This window comes from Prionailurus viverrinus, unplaced genomic scaffold (assembly GCF_022837055.1).
Source record: "Prionailurus viverrinus isolate Anna unplaced genomic scaffold, UM_Priviv_1.0 scaffold_42, whole genome shotgun sequence".
Classification (NCBI taxonomy): Eukaryota; Metazoa; Chordata; class Mammalia; order Carnivora; family Felidae; genus Prionailurus; species Prionailurus viverrinus.
This window is the reverse complement of record NW_025927609.1, coordinates 50,025-69,448: the sequence shown is the minus strand read 5'-3', so window position 1 is coordinate 69,448 and position 19,424 is coordinate 50,025. Positions and strand designations below refer to the sequence as shown.

Genomic DNA, 19,424 nt, shown 5'->3' with positions numbered 1-19,424 from the left:
CAGCATATAGATGGATCTTGTTTTCTTATCCATTTGGTTACTATATGTAATGATTTTGATTGAAGGGTTTAGTCCATTGATGTTTAGAGTGAGTACTGAAAGATTTGAATTTATTGCCATTATGTTGTTTGTATGGTTGGAGTCTGGGGTGTTCGCTGGTCCTTTCTAGTGTTTGTTGTTTTCAGTATGTATGTATGTATGTATTTTTTCCTGTTTTCTCCCCTCAGAGAATCCCCCTTAAAATTTCTTGTAAGTCTCATTTACTGGTTATAAACTCCTTAAATTTTGTTTGTCTGGGAAACTTTTAATCTCTCCTTCTATTTTGAATGACAGTCTTGCTGGATAAAGAATTCTTGGCTGCATATTTTTCTGATTCAGCATGTTGAATATATCCTGCCACTCCCTTCTGGCCTGCCAAGTTTCTGTGGATAGATCTGCTGCAAACCTGATCTGTTTTCCCTTGTAGGTTAAGGGAAAAAATAACTTTTTTTTTCCCTTGCTGCTTTCATGATTGTTTCCTTGCCTGAGTATTTTGTGAATTTGACTATGATATGCCTTGTTGATGGTCGGTTTTTGTTGAATCTCATAGGAGTCCCCTGTGCTTCCTGGATTTTGATGTCTGTGTCTTTTCCCAGGTTAGGAAAGTTTTCCACTGTGATTTGCCCACATAACACTTCTATCCCTTTTTCTCTCTCTTCATCTTCTGGAACCCTATGATTCTGATGTTGTTTCTTTTAAATGAGTCACTGATTTCTCTAATTCTTAAATGGTGCTCTTTTGCTATAGTCTCCCTCTTTTATTCTGTGTCATTATTCTCCATAAGTTTGTCCTCTATATCGCTGATTCACTGCTCTGCCTCATCTATCCTTGCCGCCATGGCATCCATTCGAGATTGCAGCTCAGTTATAGCATTTATTTCATCCTGACTAGCGTTTACTTCTTTTATCTCCTCAGAGAGGGATTCTAATCCATTTTCGACTCCAGCTAGTGTTCTTATTATGTGATTCTAAATTCTGGTTCATGGGCACCTGCGTGGCTCAGTTGGTTAAGCATCTGACTTCAGCTCAGGTCATGATCTTGCCATCTGTGAGTTCGGGCCCCACGTCGGGCTCTGTGCTGACAGCTCAGAGCCTGGAGCCTGTTTCAGAATCTGTGTCTCCCTCTCTCTCTGCCCCTCTCCTGCTCATGCTCTGTCTCTCTGTTTGTGAAAAATGAATAAACCTTAAAAACAATTTAAATTCTGGTTTAGACATCTTGCTTGTATCTGTGTTAGTTAAGTCCCTGGCTGTCATTTCTTCCTGCTCTTTCTTTTGGGGTGAATTCCTTCATTTCATCATCTTGAAGGAAGAAAAAGAATTAATGAGGTAAAAAATAAAAAAAAATCTTGCTTGTATCTGTGTTATTTAAGTCCCTGGCTGTCATTTCTTCCTGCTCTTTCTTTTGGGGTGAATTCCTTCATTTCATCATCTTGAAGGAAGAAAAAGAATTAATGAGGTAAAAAATAAAAAAAATTAAAATAAAAAAATTAACAACAACAACAACACACACACACAAATCAAGTAAATGATGCTAGATCCTAGGTGTGTTTTGGTCTGGGTGTTGAAAGGGGCTTGATAGATTAGAGAAAAAAGGGGAAGAAAAAAAAAGGAAATTGTCTGAAAATTTGAAAAAATGAATACACTGAAATAGAATAAAATGAAATGATGGAAGTAAAATAGAATTTGAAAAATTTACATAAAATAAAGTTGAAAAACATTAAAAATATTTTAATAAAAATTGAAAATAAAGACAGATTATTTCTTTCTGTATTCAAGAAAAAGAAAAGAAATGAAAAAGAGAGAAAAAAAAAGAAAATTGAATAGGTGGACCAGCAAACAGACTGAAATACGATTGAAATTACTTGGTTTTCCATAGAAGTCAAACCATGAAGCGCATTATAGTCTGTAAACTAAGCAGGTGGAGAGACTTGTGTTCCTGAAGAGCAAGGTTGGCCCAGTTAGGCAGGGCTTAGTGTAATGGCTCCATCCTCCATTAGTTTTTGCTGCTTAGCTTACTGGGGTGGATTGTTGTGGTGCTTGTAGGTGGTGTATGCACATGTGCAGGAACGGTGAAAATGGCGTCACCCAGCTACTGGGTCTCTAGTATTGGAATTCTATTCTCTCCGATCAGCAATTGTGCACCCGTCCTTTGTCTCCAGCTTCTGTCCACTCCCCACTTTTACACTGTCTGTGACCAAGCCCCAGGCAGCACCTCCCTCCTGGATTTTATCTCAGATGTAGCTATGTTTGCTGACCCCTCACTTCTGAGGGACTGCGGCTTTGACCTGTTCTGACCCTCTGTGGAGTGTCTCACCAAGCAATGGCTGGGTGCTGGCTGCACCCAGGAACGTTCGCAGGACCATGCTGCTACCGATGCCCAGAGACTGCGGCTGGGTGCCAGCCTGCCCCAGAAAAAGTTCACACGATCATGTATCAGCAGCGTTTCAGGGATTATGGAAAATCACAACACACATATGGCACCAGGCTTCACCCTTAATGACCTTGTTCCAGCACCAGCAAATGTAGTTGTTCTCCTGGGTCCACTTGGGTCTTTGCCTGTGTGGGGGCCACACAGCCTCTACCAGATGTCCTCCCCACAGGGGAACTGCCTTTCCCCTTGTGGCCTGAAGACCCCTGGACTCCACTCTGCTCCTGGGGGTTCGTCCTTTTCACCAGAGCACCTCCAGGTATTGAGCTGCAGAGTTTCAGACTGCACCCCCCGTTTATAGAGTCTTAAAGGAATTTAAACACTCTCCTTTCTCCTTTCTCCTTCATTAGTTCAGTCCCTGCGGCTGTTTACACTTTTCCACTTTCTCTCCAACTGCTTTTGCGGTGGGGGGGTGCTTTTCCCATATTCTCCCCCACTGTTTCCATTCTCTCTCCACAAGCAAAAACAGCTCCCTGCCCTCTGTGGCTTCTCTCTCCCCCAGTTCACCTCTCCACACCATGTACCTGCTGAGTTCTGTGGTTCTGGTTGTGCAGATTGTTGTGTTAATCCTCAAATCAGTTTTCTAGTGTGCAGGATGGTTTAGTGTTGGTCTGGCTGTATTTCATGGATGCAAGATGCAAAAAAACCTTCCATGCTCTTCCGCCATCTTGGCTCCTCCTAATGGCTTGTGTTTAAATGCCTAAATTAGTATTTTTGCATTCCTTGCCCATAATACAGGCTCAAAAGAGTAGAGTAAACTCCACTTTTATCTCATTGCCTAAGAGCAAGGAATGGGGGCTCAGGAGAACCACATGATTGTTGTTTGCTTGTAAGTAAATAATAGTTAATCTGTTCTGCTCCAGAAATCTCATGTATGCATTCAGGATTGTGGAAATAAAGGAACACCAACCAAATGAGAAAAGCAGAGGCTATTTATTCAGAGCTTGCTGCAGCAAGGGAGTCAGCCATGGTCACTTGAGTTTTAGCAGAGACTCAAAGGCCGAGAGAGGAGTAGGAAAGCTTCCTAGTGGAGAAAGGGATGGCTTTAGATGGGGCTTGTTTGGAGGCTGTTCACATGGGGAAGCTGGAGATGCCTAACTAGAGGCAGGGCCTACTATGTGACTGGTCAGGGGAGCATGTTGGCTTTCTTTCATTGGTTGTAAGTTAGAAGGAGGGAGAACAATTAGGGAAGCTGTCAGTTATTCATCAAGTCCTGGCCATTCTGGGCCGATTGTTACAGAAATCATTGTCCTGCTTCCTGAATGCTACTAGAGATAGCAGTCTGATTTTCTATAAGTCTTACTGAAAGTAGGCTTGCTTCTGGGATAAATGTTTATTTTAGACAAGGGTTTGGTTTCCTGGGAAGGCTGCTGTAGGTTGTGAGTCAAAGTTCTATTTTTACATATGTCCTGAGCATTGTCTGTTTGTATATTCAGTCTCCTAGGATAAGTGTAATAGGGTTAATGAAAGAGTAATAGTCTCTCTTCCAGGGTAAGATCTAAGAAGTGATTATTTGGTGAGTCTAGCCAGAGGATTCCTGTGACCTGTCACAGTGTTTTCTCAGTCCAGAGAGGGTAGGAGAGCATAAATTATCCTGAACCTTGAGGAGACTAGTGGTCAGGAATAAGGAAGCCAGAAGGGACTGCATGGATGCATGTCCAGAGAATAGGAGGGAACAGGAGCCCCTCAGAAGTTGCCGGCATAGACAACTCTGATGAGATACCTTCTGCCCCTCAAACTTTAATGCTATGCATGTCCCCATGCACTTAGATCAACTTCAAGAAAGAGAATAGGGAATTCATGAACTGACAGAGGCTTCAAGTATTAAGTTTTAGAAAAATGGAGCTATGGTTCTTGCACACCTCAGTTTGTGACCTGAGATAGTCATTCACACTCATAATGATGATGATGATGATGATGATGACGACAATGGTAATAGCAACGCTGCTGGAGAACATCACATTCTCCTTTCTCCTTATTACAGTGTTACTATATAATTATATCTATCATTGTTTTGGTTACTTTCCATCTACTCTCAAACTCTTTACTCTTCTCACGATTCATGGAGTTCAAGTGGGCAAATTATAAACCTCTTAACAGTCAACTTTCTGTCTCCTCTATGTCTGTGCCCTCACTTTTTCCCACTTTACATTCATGACCATGGATCTTAAATGACCTCTGATGCTACTTAAAAGTCCTGTTAGGTTCTCTGTTCCATTCACTCTTTCATTCTCTTAGGTGACTATTTCACACCTTTCCTCTCTTCTCAAATCTCCAATACCTCTTTTCCTGTCTCACTCTCTGTCTTGCTTCCTGTTGCACTGAAAATAAAAAGCAATCAGAATAAAATGACAAGATCCCCCCCCCCCGCCCTTCCTGTCTACTTTTATTTGGGTCTATATTCTTTGCATTCCCCCTTGTTACAGTGGGCAAACGCTTCATCTTCCAAGCCAAGCCCAACCTTTCCACACACTGGTACACTAGATCCTACCCACACTTTCTCAGGCAGTTCTAAATAATACAAAAATATGTCTTAATACTCTGTTATTTCTATGGAATGGGAAAAGGGAAATTCAAACAATTGAGCAGTTCTTATATAGGAGATGTGAGAACAATGCAGATTATAAATGTGGTATTTAAAAATAACTATAGACATTTTTCAAGTAAATAAAGGATGACAGTTTAGGAAAAATAAAATAACATACTTCTGTCCTGTCTTACAGGATCAAGATATAATATCCAGCAGAGGGCTGCCTTAATTTATGAACTTAAAAAAAACTCTGACTATCCTATTTCTCCTTGGAAGTAGTATTAAGTGGCACCAATCTGCGTACAACCCTTTTGTTTTTAAATTGATGTATAAACACACAGAGAAATGCACACACATTAAGTGTATAGTTTGATGAGTTTTGGGCAAATGCATTCATTTTCCTTGCCCAGCTATAGAATATTTCCACAATCCCAGAAAGTTCACTCGTGACTCTTTTCTAGTCAGTCTCTACCTCTCTTCATTCCTAATGAGGTACCCACTATTGTGATTTCTATCAACATATATTAGTGTTGCATGTTTTATAATTTCATATAAATGGGTATAGTATATGTTCTTATGCCTGCTTTTTTCATTCGACATAAGGTTTTTGGAGGCTTATGCATGTTGAATGTATCAGTGATTCCTTCTTATTGTTGAGTAGTATTCCATTACACAAACATTCCATAATTTGTTTTTCCATTCTCCTGGTTTATAAGAATTTGATTATGATGATTTGATTATGATTGATTATAATTTGGGTTCTTTTGTATTTATCTTGCTTCAATTTAATTGTGTCCTTATGGCTCTGTGGGTTGATATTTTTCATTAAAGTTGGAAAAATTTCAACCATTATTTATTCAAATATTTTTTCTACACAATCTTTTCCTGTCTTCATTTCTTTTGTAACTCCAATTGCATGTATACTAGATGGCTTGTTAGTGTTCCAGAAGTTACTGAGACAATTTTAATTTTCTTCTATATTTTTTATGATTCAATGAGGATGCTTGCCATTGACTTGTCTTAAAATTCACTTACCTTTCTTCTGCTGAATATAATCTGTTGTGAGTCCATCAACTCATTTTCTATTTAGATATGCTATGTTTTCAGTTCTAGAATTTCTATCTGGTTCTTTTTTATAGTTTCTATTTTTTTTTATTTTCTTATGTTACTTTTTATGTCCATCTTTCCTTTTAAATCACTGAGCATATTTACAATAGCTATTTCAAAGTGTTCATCTGTGAATTGCAGCTTTGATGTCATATCTAGATTTGTGTCTTATTTTTTATTCTTAATTATGGGTCATATTTCTGTTTCCTTGTATGTCTAGCAGTTTTTGACTCCATGCTGGAAATTATGATGCTACTTTAAAAAATGTTGATTCCAGACCTTCTGAAAGGTGTGAAGTGATATCTCATGGTAGTTTTGATTTGTATTTCCCTGATTATGAGCGGTGTTGAATGTATCTGTTGGCCATCTGCTTGTCTTCTTTGGAAAAATGTCCTATTCATGTCTTCTGTCCATTTCTTAAATGGATTAGTCATTTTTTTGGGTCTTGACTTTGATAAATCTTTATATATTTTGGATACTTGCTAACCTTTTATCAGATAGGTCATTTGCAGTGATCTCATAACATTCCATAGGTTGCCTTTCAGTTTTGTTAGTTGTTTTCTTCACTGTGCAGAAGCTTTTATATTGATGAACTCCCAATAGTTTATGTTTTCTTTTGTTTACCTTGCTTCAGGATACATATCTAGAAAAAAATTGCCAAAGATGTCAAAGAAGTTACTGTCTGTGCTTTCTTCTAGGATTTTTATGGTTTCAGGTCTCAGGTCTCACATTTAGGTCTTTCATCCATTTTGAATTTATTTTTGTGTATGGCATAAGAAAGTGGTCCTGTTTCATTCTTTTGCATGTTGCTATCCTGTTTTCCCAACATCATTTGTTGAAGAGCCTACCTCTTTTCCCATTGGATATTCTTTCCTGAATTGTCAAAGATTAATTGACTGTATAGTTGTGGGCTCATTTCTGGGTTTCTGTTCTGTTCTATTGATCTATGTGTCTATTTTTGTGCCGGTAACATACTGTTTCATACTATAACTTGAAGTCTAGAATTATACCTCCAGCTTTGCTTTTCTTTTTCAAGACTGCTTTGGCTATTCAAGTTCTTTTGTGGTTCCATACAAGTTTTTGGATTGCTTGTTCTAGCTTTGTGAAACATTCCGTTGGTATTTTGATAGGAATTGCATTAAATGCGTAGATTGCTTTGGGTAGTATAGACATTTTAGTGATAATTGTTCTTCCAATCCATGAGCATTGAGTGTCTTTCCATATCTTTGTGTCTTCTTCAATTTCTTTCATAAGTGTTTATAGTTTTCAGAGTACAGGTCCTTTACACCTTGGTTAGGCTTATTTGTAGGTATCTTATTACTTGGGGGTGGAATTGTAAATGGGATTGTTTTCTTAATTTCTTTCTGCTCTTTCATTATTGGTGTATAGAATTGCAATGGATTTCTTCACATTGATTTTGTATCCTATGACTTTACTGAATTTGTGTATCAGTTCTAGCAATGTTTTGTGGAATCTTTTGGGTTTTGTGTATAGAATATCATGACATCTGCAAGAAGTGAAAGTTTGACTTCTTCCTTGCTGATTTGGATGCCTATTGTTTATTTTTATTGTCTGATTGCTGAGGCTAGGACCTCCAGTACTATGTTAAATAACAGTGGTGAGAGTGGATATCCCTATCTTGTTCCTGACTATAGAGAAAATCTCTCAGTTTTTTCCTATTGAGGATGATATTAGCTGTGGGTTTTTCATACATGGCCTTTATGATGTTGAGGTATGTTCCATTTATTCCTACTTTGTTGAGGGATTTTATCATGAATGGATGTTGTATTTTATCAAATGCCTTTTCTGCATCTATTGAGAGGATCATATGATTCTTATCCTTTCTTTTATTAATGTGGTATATCACATTGATTGATTTGTGAATATTGAACCATACTTCAGCCCAGGAATAAATCCCACTTGATTATGGTGAATAATTATTTTAATGTACTGCTGGATTCAATTTGCTAGTATCTTGTTGAGAATTTTTGCATCCATGTTCATCAGGAATATTGGCTTATAGTTCTCTTTTTTAGTGTAGTCTTTGTCTGGTTTTGGGATCAGGTAATACTGGCCTCATAGAATGAGTTTAGAAGTTTTCCTTCCATTTCTTTTTTCTTTTTTTTTAGCATTTTGAGAAGAATAGGTATTAACTCTTCTTTAAATGTGTGGTAGAATTCCCCAGTGAAACCATCTGGCCCTGGACTTTTGTTGGAAGATTTTTGAATACTGATTCAATTTCTATGCAGGTTATCAGTCTGTTCAAGTTTTCGATTTCTTCTTGTTTCAGTTTTGGTAGCTTACATGTTTCTAGGAATTTATCCATTTCTTCCAGATTGCCCAGTTTGTTGGCATATCATTTTTCATAATATTCTCTTATAATTATTTGTATTTATGGTGGGAATTTTGTTATTTTTCCTCCGTTTGTAATTTTTAATCCTTTCTCTCTTCTTTTTGATAAGTCTAGCTAGGGTTTGTCAATTTTATTTAATTTATCAAAGAACCAGCTGTTGGTTTCATTGATCTGTTCTACTATTTTTTTTTGTTTCTATATCAATTATTTCAGATCTAATCTTTACTATTTCCTCTGTTTTTCTGATTTTAGGCTTCATTTGTTGTTATTTTTCTAGCTCCTTCAGATGTAAGGTTAGGTTGTTTATTTGAGATTTTTCTTGCTTCTTGAGATAAGCATGCATTGCTATATACTTCCTTCTTATGACTACCTTTGCTGCACTCTAAAGGTTTTGGACCATTTTGTTTTCATTTTCATTTGTTTCCATGTATTTTTTAAAAAATTTCTTCTTTAATGTCTGGTTGACCCATTCATTCTTTAATAGGATGATCTTTAGCCTCCATGTATTTGTGGTCTTTCTAAATTTTTTCTTGTGGTTGAACTCAAGTTTCATAGTGTTGTGGTCAGAAAATATGCATGGTATGATCTCAATCTTTTTGTACTTGTTGAGGCCTGATTTGTAGCTTAGTATGTGATCTATTCTGGAGAATGTCTCATGTGCACTTGAAAAGAATATGTATTCTACTGCTTTAGGTTGAAATATTCTGAATATATCTGTTAAGTCCATCTGGTCCAGTATGTCATTCAAAGCCATTGAATCCTTGTTGATTTTCTGTTTAGATGATCTGTCCATTGCTGTACATGAGGTGTTAAACTCTCCTACTATTATTGTATTATTATAAACTAGTTCTTTATATTTGTTATTAATTGCTGTATATATTTGGGTTCCTTCAAGTTGGGGGCATAAATATTTAGAATTGTTAGATCTTCTTGGATAGTTAGTTCCCCTGTATTATGATATAGTCGCCTTCTTCACTCTTGTTACAGTCTTTGGTTTAAAATCTAGTTTGCCTGATAAAAGTATTGTTACTCTGGATTCTTTTGATGTATATTTGTATGATAAATGTTTCTCCATCTGCTCACTTTCAATCTGTCGGTGTCTTTAGGTCTAAAATGTGTCTCTTATAAGCAGTATATAGATGGATCTTGATTTTTTTATCCATCTGATACCCTATATCTTTTATTGGAGCATGTAGTCCATTTACATTCAGAGTGATTATTGAAAGGTATGGATTGAGTGCCATTGTGTTACCAGTAGAGTTGGTGTTTCTCTGATGCCCTCTGGTCCTTTCTAAGCTGTCAGCACACAGCCCTATGTGGGGTTCGAACACAAAAAACATGAGATCATGACCTGAACCAAAGTTGGATGTTCAACCAACTGAGCCACCAAAGCACCCCAGATTTTAGTCTTTCTTTCCCACTCCAAGAGTCCTCTATGATATTTCTTGCAGGGCTGGTTTAGTGGTCACAAACTCCTTTAGTTTTTGTTTGTGAAACTCTTTATCTCTCCTTCTATTCTGAATGGTAGCTTTGTTGGATAGAGTATTTTTGGCTGCATATTTTTCCCCTTCTGCACATTGAATATATCATGCCACCCCTCCTTGCCTGCCAAATTTCTGTGGAGAGATCTGTTGCGAACCTTATTGGTCTTCCCTTGTAAGTTATGGACTTCTTTTGTCTTGCTGCTCTTGGGATTTTTGATTTCTATATTTTGCAAATTTAACTACATTACGTCTTGGTGTTGGCCTGCTTTTGTTGATTTTGATAGAAGTTCTCTGTGTCTCCTGGATTTGGATGTCAGTTTCTTTTCCCAGATTAGGGAACTTTTTAGCTGTCATTGTCTTGAATAAACCTTCTGCTCCCTTTTTCCTCTCTTCTTCTGGGACTCCTACGAAATGAATATTATCATGTTTGATGGAGTCACTGAGTTCCCTAAGTCTACTTTCATTTGAAGATTTTTCTTTACCTCATGTTCAGCTTTATTATTTTCCATAATTCTATCTCCTATATCACTTATTCATTCCTCTGCTTGCTTCTTTCATCTTTGTAGTCATTACATCCAGTGGTTTTGGATCTTGGTTATATCTTTCACTTCAGCCTGATTGGTTTTTAGCTCTTTTATCTCTGCAGTAAGGGTCTCCATGATGTTCTCTATGCTTTTCTCAAGCCCAGCTAGTGTTCTTTTTTTTTTTTTTTCCAACGTTTATTTATTTTTGGGACAGAGAGAGACAGAGCATGAACGGGGGAGGGGCAGAGAGAGAGGGAGACACAGAATCGGAAACAGGCTCCAGGCTCTGAGCCATCAGCCCAGAGCCCGACGCGGGGTTCGAACTCCCGGACCGCGAGATCGTGACCTGGCTGAAGTCGGACGCTTAACCGACTGCGCCACCCAGGCGCCCCTGTATTTTTTTTTTAAATATAGGCATTTATAGCTATAAATGTTCCTCAAAGAACTGCCTTAAGAGCATTTGATTAAGTTTTGTTGTATTACTTTTGTTTTCATTCATCTGAAAGTATTTTCTAATTTCTCTTGTGATTTCTTCTTTGACTCATTGGTTGTTTAGGAAAGTGTGTATTTTGTAAATATTTTTAAATAGTCCTTTTGTTATTGATTTCTAATTTAAGTCCAATGTAGTAGGAGAACTTTTTCCCCTAGTGCTTTCAACTGCTAGAAATTAAAAAGATGTATCGATTATATAAAATTTTATTTTATTATATATGTATTTTTTCCTTATGATGTGTCTTTCATTCCTGTCAATAATTCATTCCATAGCTGAAAACCTATATTTCTCTCTCCCCTTTACCCATTTTGCCCAACTGCCCAACCCCCTCCACCCTGGCAACCCTCAATTTGTTGTATGTATGTATAGGTCTGATTCTGCTTTTTGTTTGTTTATTCATTTGTTTCTGTTTCCTTTTTCTTTTCTTAAATGTTTATTTATTTTGAGAGAAAGAGAGAGCGAGAGAGCAAGGGAGGGGCAGAGAGAGAGAGGGAGAGAAAGAATCCCAAGCAGGCTCTGTGCTGTCAGTGCAGAGTGCAATGTGGAGCTCAATCCTATGAACCATGAGATCATGGCCTAAGCCAAAATCGAGAGTCGGACAGTTAACCGACTGAGCCACCCAGACACCCCTGTGCTTTTTAAGATTACACTTTTAAGTGGAATCATATGGTATTTGTCTTTCTTAGTCTGACTTGTTTCACATAACATTACACATTCTAGGTCCATCCATGTTGATTCAGATGGCACAATCTCATCCTTTTTTATGGCTGTGTAATATTCCATGGTATGTATACACCACAATTTCCTTATCCATTTGTCTATTGGTAGACCCTTAGGTTGCTTCCATATCTTGGCTGTTGTAAATACTGCTGCAATAAACATAGGGATGAATATATCTTTTTGAGTTAGTGTTTTTGTTTTCTTTGGGAAAATATCCTATGGTGGAATTATTGGATGATATGGTATTTCTATTTTTAATTTTTTGAGGAAACTTCATATTGTTTTCTGCAGTGGCTAGACCAATATACCTTCCCACCAACAGTGCAGGAGGGGTACTTTTTTTCTCCACATCTTTGTCAACACTTGTTGTTTCTTTCTTTCTTTTTTTAAAAATTTTATCCATTCTGGTTTTTTAAAAATTTTATCCATTCTGGCAGGTGATATCTCATTGTAGTTTTGGTTTGCATTCCCCTGATGGTTAGTGATATTTAGCATCTTTTCTTGTGTCTGTTGGCCATTTGTATGTCTTCTTTGGAAAAAGGTCTATTCAGATCCTCTGCCCATTTTTTAAATTGGATTGTTTGCTTTTTGGTGTTGTGTATGTTCTTTAGATATCAGAGACATCATTTGCAAATATCTTTTCCTATTCAGTAAGTTGTCTTTTTGTTGATGGCTTCCTTTAATGTGCCAAAGCCTTTTATTTTGTATAGTCCAAATAATTTATTTTTGTTTTTGCTTCCTTTGCCTTAGGAGACATTTCTTGAAAAATTTTACCATGGGGATACTTGGGTGGCTCAGTCAGTTGCGTGTCTGACTCTTGATTTTTGCTCTAGTCATGATCCTAGGTTTGTGGTATTAGGCCCCATTTTGGGCTCTGTGCTGAGCCTGGAGCCTGCTTAAGATTCTCTCTCTCCCCCTCTGCCCCTGTCCCTTGCTCACTCTAAAATTAAAAAAAAAAAGACAAGAAAAATACTATAATGGCCAATGTCTGAGAAATTACTGCCTGTATTCTCTTCAAGGATTTTTATGGTTTATGGTCTCACATTTAGGCCTTTAATTAGTTTTCATTTTATTATTGTGTATGGTGTTAGAAGTGGTCCAATTTCATTCTTCTACAGGTAGCTGTCCAATTTTCCCAGAACTGTTTATTGAAAAGATTGTCTTTCCCCCATTGTATATTCTTGCCTCCTTTTTCTTAGATTAATTGACCATATAATTGTGGGTTTTTTCCTGGGGTCTGAATTGATCTATGTATCTATTTTTGTTCCAAATTAGAGAACATATTTTGTATGATTTTAACTCTTTTAAATTTATTGAGGCATGTTTAATGGTGGAATATGGTCTAATCTGGAAAATATTCCATGTTTGAGTAGAATGTGTATTGTCCTGTTGTTTGGTTGAGTGTTTTATACTGTTTGTTACATCTAGTTGGTTTATAGTATGGCTTAAGTGTTCAACATCCTTGTTACTCTTCTATCTAGTTGTTTGTGTTTATTATTGCAAGTTGGGTATTAAAGTCAGTAACTACTATTTTTGAATTATTTATCCCTTTGATTATACCAGTTTTTACTTTATGTATTTTGGGTCTCAATTGTTAGGTGCATATATATTAATAGTTGTTATATCTTTGGAATAGATTGGCCCTTTAATTATTATAAAATATCTATTTACCAGAGCAGCTGGGTGGCTCAGTTGGTTGAGCATCCAATTGACTCTTGACTTCAGCTCAGGTCATAATCCCAGGGTTGTGGGATTGAGCCACACATTAGACTCTATGCTAAGCATGTAGCCTGATTAAGATTCTGTCTCTCAGGGCGCCTGGTTTGGCTCAGGTCATGGTCTCACAGCTTGTGGGTTTGTGCCCCACATCAGGCTCTGTGCTGACAGAGCCTGGAGCCTGCTTCAGATTCTGTGTCTCCCTCTCTCTCTGCCACTTCCTTGCTCATGCTCTGTCTCTGTCTTTCAACAATAAATAAACATTAAGAAAAACCTTAAAAAAAGATTCTCTCTCTCTGACCCTCTCTTCTGCACTCTCTAAAAAATAAAAGTAAGTAAGTAAGTAAGTAAATAAATAAATAAATAAAATATTTATTTCCAATAATTTTTCTTGTGTTAAAGTCTATTTTGTCTCATATTAATGTAGTCACACCAGGTCTCTTATGGTTGTTGTTTGTACAGTATATTCTTTTCCACCTTTGCTTTGTATCTATTTACATCTCTGAATCTAAAGTGTATCTCTTGAAGACATATGGGAGGGATTATAAGAAATACAGCCAGATAGTCATTGACTTTTTATTGGATTGTTTAATCATTTACATTTAAGATTATTATTGATATTATGGGATTTACATTTGCTGTTTTGCTTTTTTTTCCTGTGTCTCATATTTCTTTTGTTCCTCTTTTACTATAAGTTTTTATTCTAGTATAGCATTTCAGTTATTTAATGTAATATTTTTGTATTTTTTGAGTTTGTTAAAAAATGGTTGCTCTGTGGCTTGCATATACATAACAAATTATCAGAATATACTTCATTTTATGCTAACTTAATTCCAATGAGATATAGAAATTTACTCCTATATATCTCTATTACCTTCCTCCCTTTTTGCTATATTTTAATGTATATTATAACTTTATATGATACAAATCTGTAATACAATGTTATTTTATTACTTTAACATTTAATGCATTTTATTTTTTAATGTTTATTTATTTATTTATTTATTTATTTTTTTTTTTCAACGTTTATTTATTTTTGGGACAGAGAGAGACAGAGCATGAACGGGGGAGGGGCAGAGAGAGAGGGAGACACAGAATCGGAAACAGGCTCCAGCCTCTGAGCCATCAGCCCAGAGCCCGACGCGGGGCTCGAACTCACGGACAGTGAGATCGTGACCTGGCTGAAGTCGGACGCTTAACCGACTGCGCCACCCAGGCGCCCAATGTTTATTTATTTTTGAGAGACAGGGAAAGAGAGAGAGACAGACAGACAGGCAGAGAGAGAGAGAGACAGACAGAGACAGAGACAGAGACAGAGCTGGGGAAGGGCAGAGAGGGAGACACAGAATCCAAGCTGGCTCCAGGCTCTGAGCTGTCAGCACTGTGCTCGACATGGGGCTCAAACCCATGAACACGGAGATCATGACCTGAGCTGAAGTCGGACACTTAACCAGTGGAGCCACTCAGGCGCCCTAATTTAATGCATTTTTAATCAGCTGAAAGAAGAAAGGAGAGCACATATATGTTTAAGGAGAATTACTTTATTAAACTTCTTGTTACCATTTCTGGTTCTTTTCAATTTTTGTGTATTAGAGTTCACATCTGATGTCATTTCCTTACTTCAGCACAAGTTTTCTCCCATTTTCTCTCACTTGCCTTCTGTATTGTTGTTGTTGTAAACTATATTGCATTTCTGTGTGTTATAGGCTCAACACAATTTATATACTTGTTTGTTTCCCCAGGAAACTGCTTTTTAAAATAACTATATAGAAGAAAGAAGAAACATTATTTTGCCTTTTATAATTGCTGATAATTGCCTTATCAGTGCTGTTGTTTCTCACGTGGATCAATTGCTGTTGGATATCACTTACCTTCAGGCTGAAAAAGATCCTTCAGTATTTATCAAAAGGTGAGTCTGCTAATAGCAAATTCCCTGAGTTTTGGTTTATCTGGGAATATTTAGTTCACCTTCATTTTGAAATATAGTTTTGCTGATATAGGATTCTTGGTGGAAATGTGTGGGTTTTTTTTCTTTTTCTCTTTCAGCACTTTATGTCACTGCACTGTCTTCTGGCCTTCATGGTTTCTGATCACAAGTCAGTTGTTAATCTTGTGGGGGGTTCTCTTGTACATGATGAATCATTTTTCTCTTGGTGTTTGATTTTCTCTTGTCTTCATTTCAATATTTTGACTATGATGTGTCCAGGTGTGTATCTCTTGGAATTTATTCTACTCAGATATTTTTGAGCTTCTTTGGTGTGTACAGTAATGTTTCTATCAAATTTGTGAAGTATTAGGTCATCATTTTGTTGAATATTCAATCTGCTTCTTTTCCTCTCTTCTTTCTGTCTGGTACCCCCAGTATATGTATTGGTGTGCATTTAATGGTATCCCATATTTCTTAGAGTCTCTGTTCATATCGTGTGTGTGTGTGCGTGTGCATGTGTGTGCTGCAGACTGCATAATCTCTATCTATCTTCAAATCCTGCCATGATTCTTCTACCAGCTCAAGTATGCTATTGAGTCCCTCTAGTGAATTTTTCATTTCAGTTATTATATTTTTCAACTCTAGAATTTCCATGTAGTTCCTTTTATATCTCTCTTCATGGATATTTTGTATTTGATGAGACTTTGTCATCTTCCTTTAATTTTAAAAATTATTTCCTTTCATTCTTTGAACATATTTATAAAAACCACTTAGAAGTTTTATCTGGTATATTCAACATCTGGGTCACTCAAGGGCAGTTTCTATTCCCTCTTTTAGTTCTCTACATGAGTCACACTTTACTGTTTCTTTACATGTCTCATGATTTATTGTTGAGAACTACATCTTTAGGTAATATACTAACTGGATAATGATCTCCACCTCTCTTGTTTGCTTGTTTATTTAATGATCTGGATGGATTAGTTCAGTGAAGTCTAATTCCCTCACCCCCTGCAGCCTCTAATCTCATTCCCCATAAGGCATAGCCTTGGGTATGTACATAGTCTTCCTGATCAGCAGATAGTGACAACAGTGTTTACCTTTGCGGTTTATTATCTCCTTCCCTGATCTCACCAACTAAACTTCAAGCTGTTAGCCTTCACTAATTGTTAATGGGTTGCTCTATTGTTCTAGACGATGGTCCAGTTGCAGTTGGACATTACAAGGGCAAGGTTTTGGTAGATTTTGAGACTTTTCTGACCCTGTGGCTCTTCCAAATTGTGTCTTTCCCTGATTTTCTCTGTTAAATTTTAGCTGGTCTACTATTTCACCCTCTTAATTGTGCGTTTTTAGAAAAATGAAATGATTTAAATTTGATTTGATCTTGAATGCCAAACATCTGAACGTGCTCCCACAAAATGAAGTCAAATATTTCTGTGAAAATAAAAGAAAACCTGTTTTTAAATCATGGAGCTGGGGGATCAGAGGGGGAGCTCTCATGTCTTACAACTCATCATCAATTGCAGAGCACAACAGGAAGAGATATATCTTGCAAGTTGATACTACTTTAGCTATTTTGCTACCAGTAGGAGGAAGAAGGATTTCCTCCTCCCCCCCACCCCCGAACCAGCCTAGCCAGTAAGAGATGTTCAAATCTCAGCCTAAGACTGTCACACCCCAGCCAATGAGAAGTCACTATACTTCCAGCTCCCAGTTTATTCTAATGGACTTTCTGTTTACAACATCCCCTTCCAATTTCTCCTTCTCCTCTGTAAAAGAGTCTCTTCTCTTTTGTTCTATGGACTTGCCTATGGTTTTTCAATAGATTTGTTTGTCCCAAATTACAATTCCCTATGGCTCCCAAGTAAACCTATGTTTTCTGGTAAAACAGCTGACAGTTTATTTTCAAGGTAAATGTTACTTGGTGTCAGAAGTGGGATCCAGAAAAGACCCTCCCCTCCCCCCCTCAACAATTCCTGGGGTGATGAGCAAAAGCCACTGGTATCCACAGAGCTACTTGAGCTCACTGCTTTCTTGGTGAACCTTGGAGTTTGAGGCTAAGTTTTCTTCTGGGTTTTGAGTTCTGCTCTCTCTCTGTTTTGATTCCTCCATGCTTTATTAAGGATCTGTGTTAAGGCCTTGCCCTCTGAGAGTACTCATTTGGACTTTGGTCCCACTCTTTTTTAGAACTTTTCCTGTTGAAACTGTGCCTGTTGGAAATATGCTGACTTTGGTCCGATACCTTTGAAACCAGGCTGTTTCTACTGGAACTGTGCTGTTTAGGAATTTTCTTTGGTTTTAGGAAAAAGACTCTAATAAAACAGATCACAATCATCAAAATGCTTTGAGGGTGCCCCCTCCATTCTGGGTCCTCTGTCGATTTTATGTTTTAAAATCATGGCCCCCCTATGTGCATTTCTAACTAAATATACCAACTTAACTGAAAGTAATGTAGAACTTCAATGGCCAATATGGAAGAACATTTGATCTTCCCAATTTTTTTCTTATAATTACATTAGAAACCTTTGTCTGCAAACAAAACAAAACAAAGTAAACAAACTGAATGGGATAACTACTTTAATTGGTGCCTTGAGGGTACCAATTTTCAGGATTCTAAGTTTGCATCTTTGAAAAATATTGTTTCTAAAGTAACTGAGGCAAAGGCGGTAGAGGGGGGTATAATTCTAGAATTTGACAGTATTAATCAAATAGCCAATGAGGTGAATTAAATGACCCTTTGAAATCTGTTTGCTCCATCTCTTGTGGTTTAGCTGAGTCTGGAGACACTGATCATTTGTTCCTATTGAATCAGCTACCATCGTTCTTATGGACAAAATCTTCATCTGCTACTGGCAGAATCTACAGTGCACCTCCCATCAAGATTCAAAGAGATCCCTCAAAACCTCTCCGCAGAATTAATCAATAGCCTATAAAGAAAGAAGTCCTATAAGGCATTATGACCATAATAGAAGATTACAAGGTTCAGAGCCTCATTATATGCTGCACTAGTCCCTGTAACACTCCTAATTTACCTGTGATAAAACCCAATGGCCAGGGATGGAGGTTTGTCCAGGACCTCTGAGCAATAAATAACACTGTAATCCTTCATTACCCTGTTGTTCCTAACCCCCGTGTGTTACCAATATCCATTCCTAATGATAGCAAATTTTTTTCACTGCAATTGATCTGTGCAGTGCATTTCTTAGTATTCCAGTTGATTAGGGATAGCTAACATCTATTTGCTTTCACTTAGAAAGAATGGAAATACCTGGACAGTAATGCCCCAGGGCTTCATAGAGTGTCCTTCTTACTTTTCACAAAACTTAAAAGCTGACCTGCATGCTATAGTTTTCTTCAGGCTTTACTTTGCCACAATGTGTAGATGATTTGCTTCTTAAACTTCTTCACAGGAAGACAGTATTCACCTGTTAAACTTTCTGGCCTTAAAGAGATATAAAGTCTCCAAAATTTTTTTCAGTTTTCTCAAATTCAGGTTTGATACTTTTGGCATCTGATCTGGGAATAAGGACTACATGTTTTCACAGTGTGTTCCCAGGAGTGAAAGACCTTAAGCACCACCTCGTGCAACCTGGAAATTTTGTCTTTTGGAAACGACACTTCCAGAAAGGCTCTTTAATCTCATGGAAAAGGCCCTTATCAGGAACTGCAAACCAATGCTTGTGCTGCCAAACTCCAGGGAACAGACTCTTTGATTCACATGACTCATCTGAAGACAGCACCAAACCCCGGCTGCACCTACATACCCCTTAGTGTCCTGAAAGTAAAGATTTCCTGGATCTGAAGCACACCGCCTTCGGACTCTGAAGCACACTCAGCTTTCTGAGTCTTAAAACCCCTGAGGCAGGCAGGGAAATGCAGCATCATCCTTGTGGGGAGAGTTGGCTGCTACTTGATTAGCAGGTGGCCATTAAGGACTGACATCCAGGGTTTCTGACTCTTCTCATGTGTGACTCCCACCCACATGGCACAATAGTTATAGAATTATCCAAAAAATGGGAAAAAGAGATATAGAATACTCTATTCAACCAGAAACTGTTCATGGCAATTAAAGATAAATTCAATAAGAGTTGAAACAAAATTTTTCTG

At 37.4% G+C, this 19,424-nt stretch overlaps 1 protein-coding gene across 2 annotated transcripts in view; it reads right to left on the bottom strand.

The window, feature by feature from the left end:
* The window catches only part of LOC125159062 (aryl hydrocarbon receptor-like), a 64,341-nt gene that overhangs the window by 29,171 nt on the left and 15,746 nt on the right, over positions 1-19,424 (bottom strand). The gene's annotated exons all lie outside the window — the stretch shown is intronic.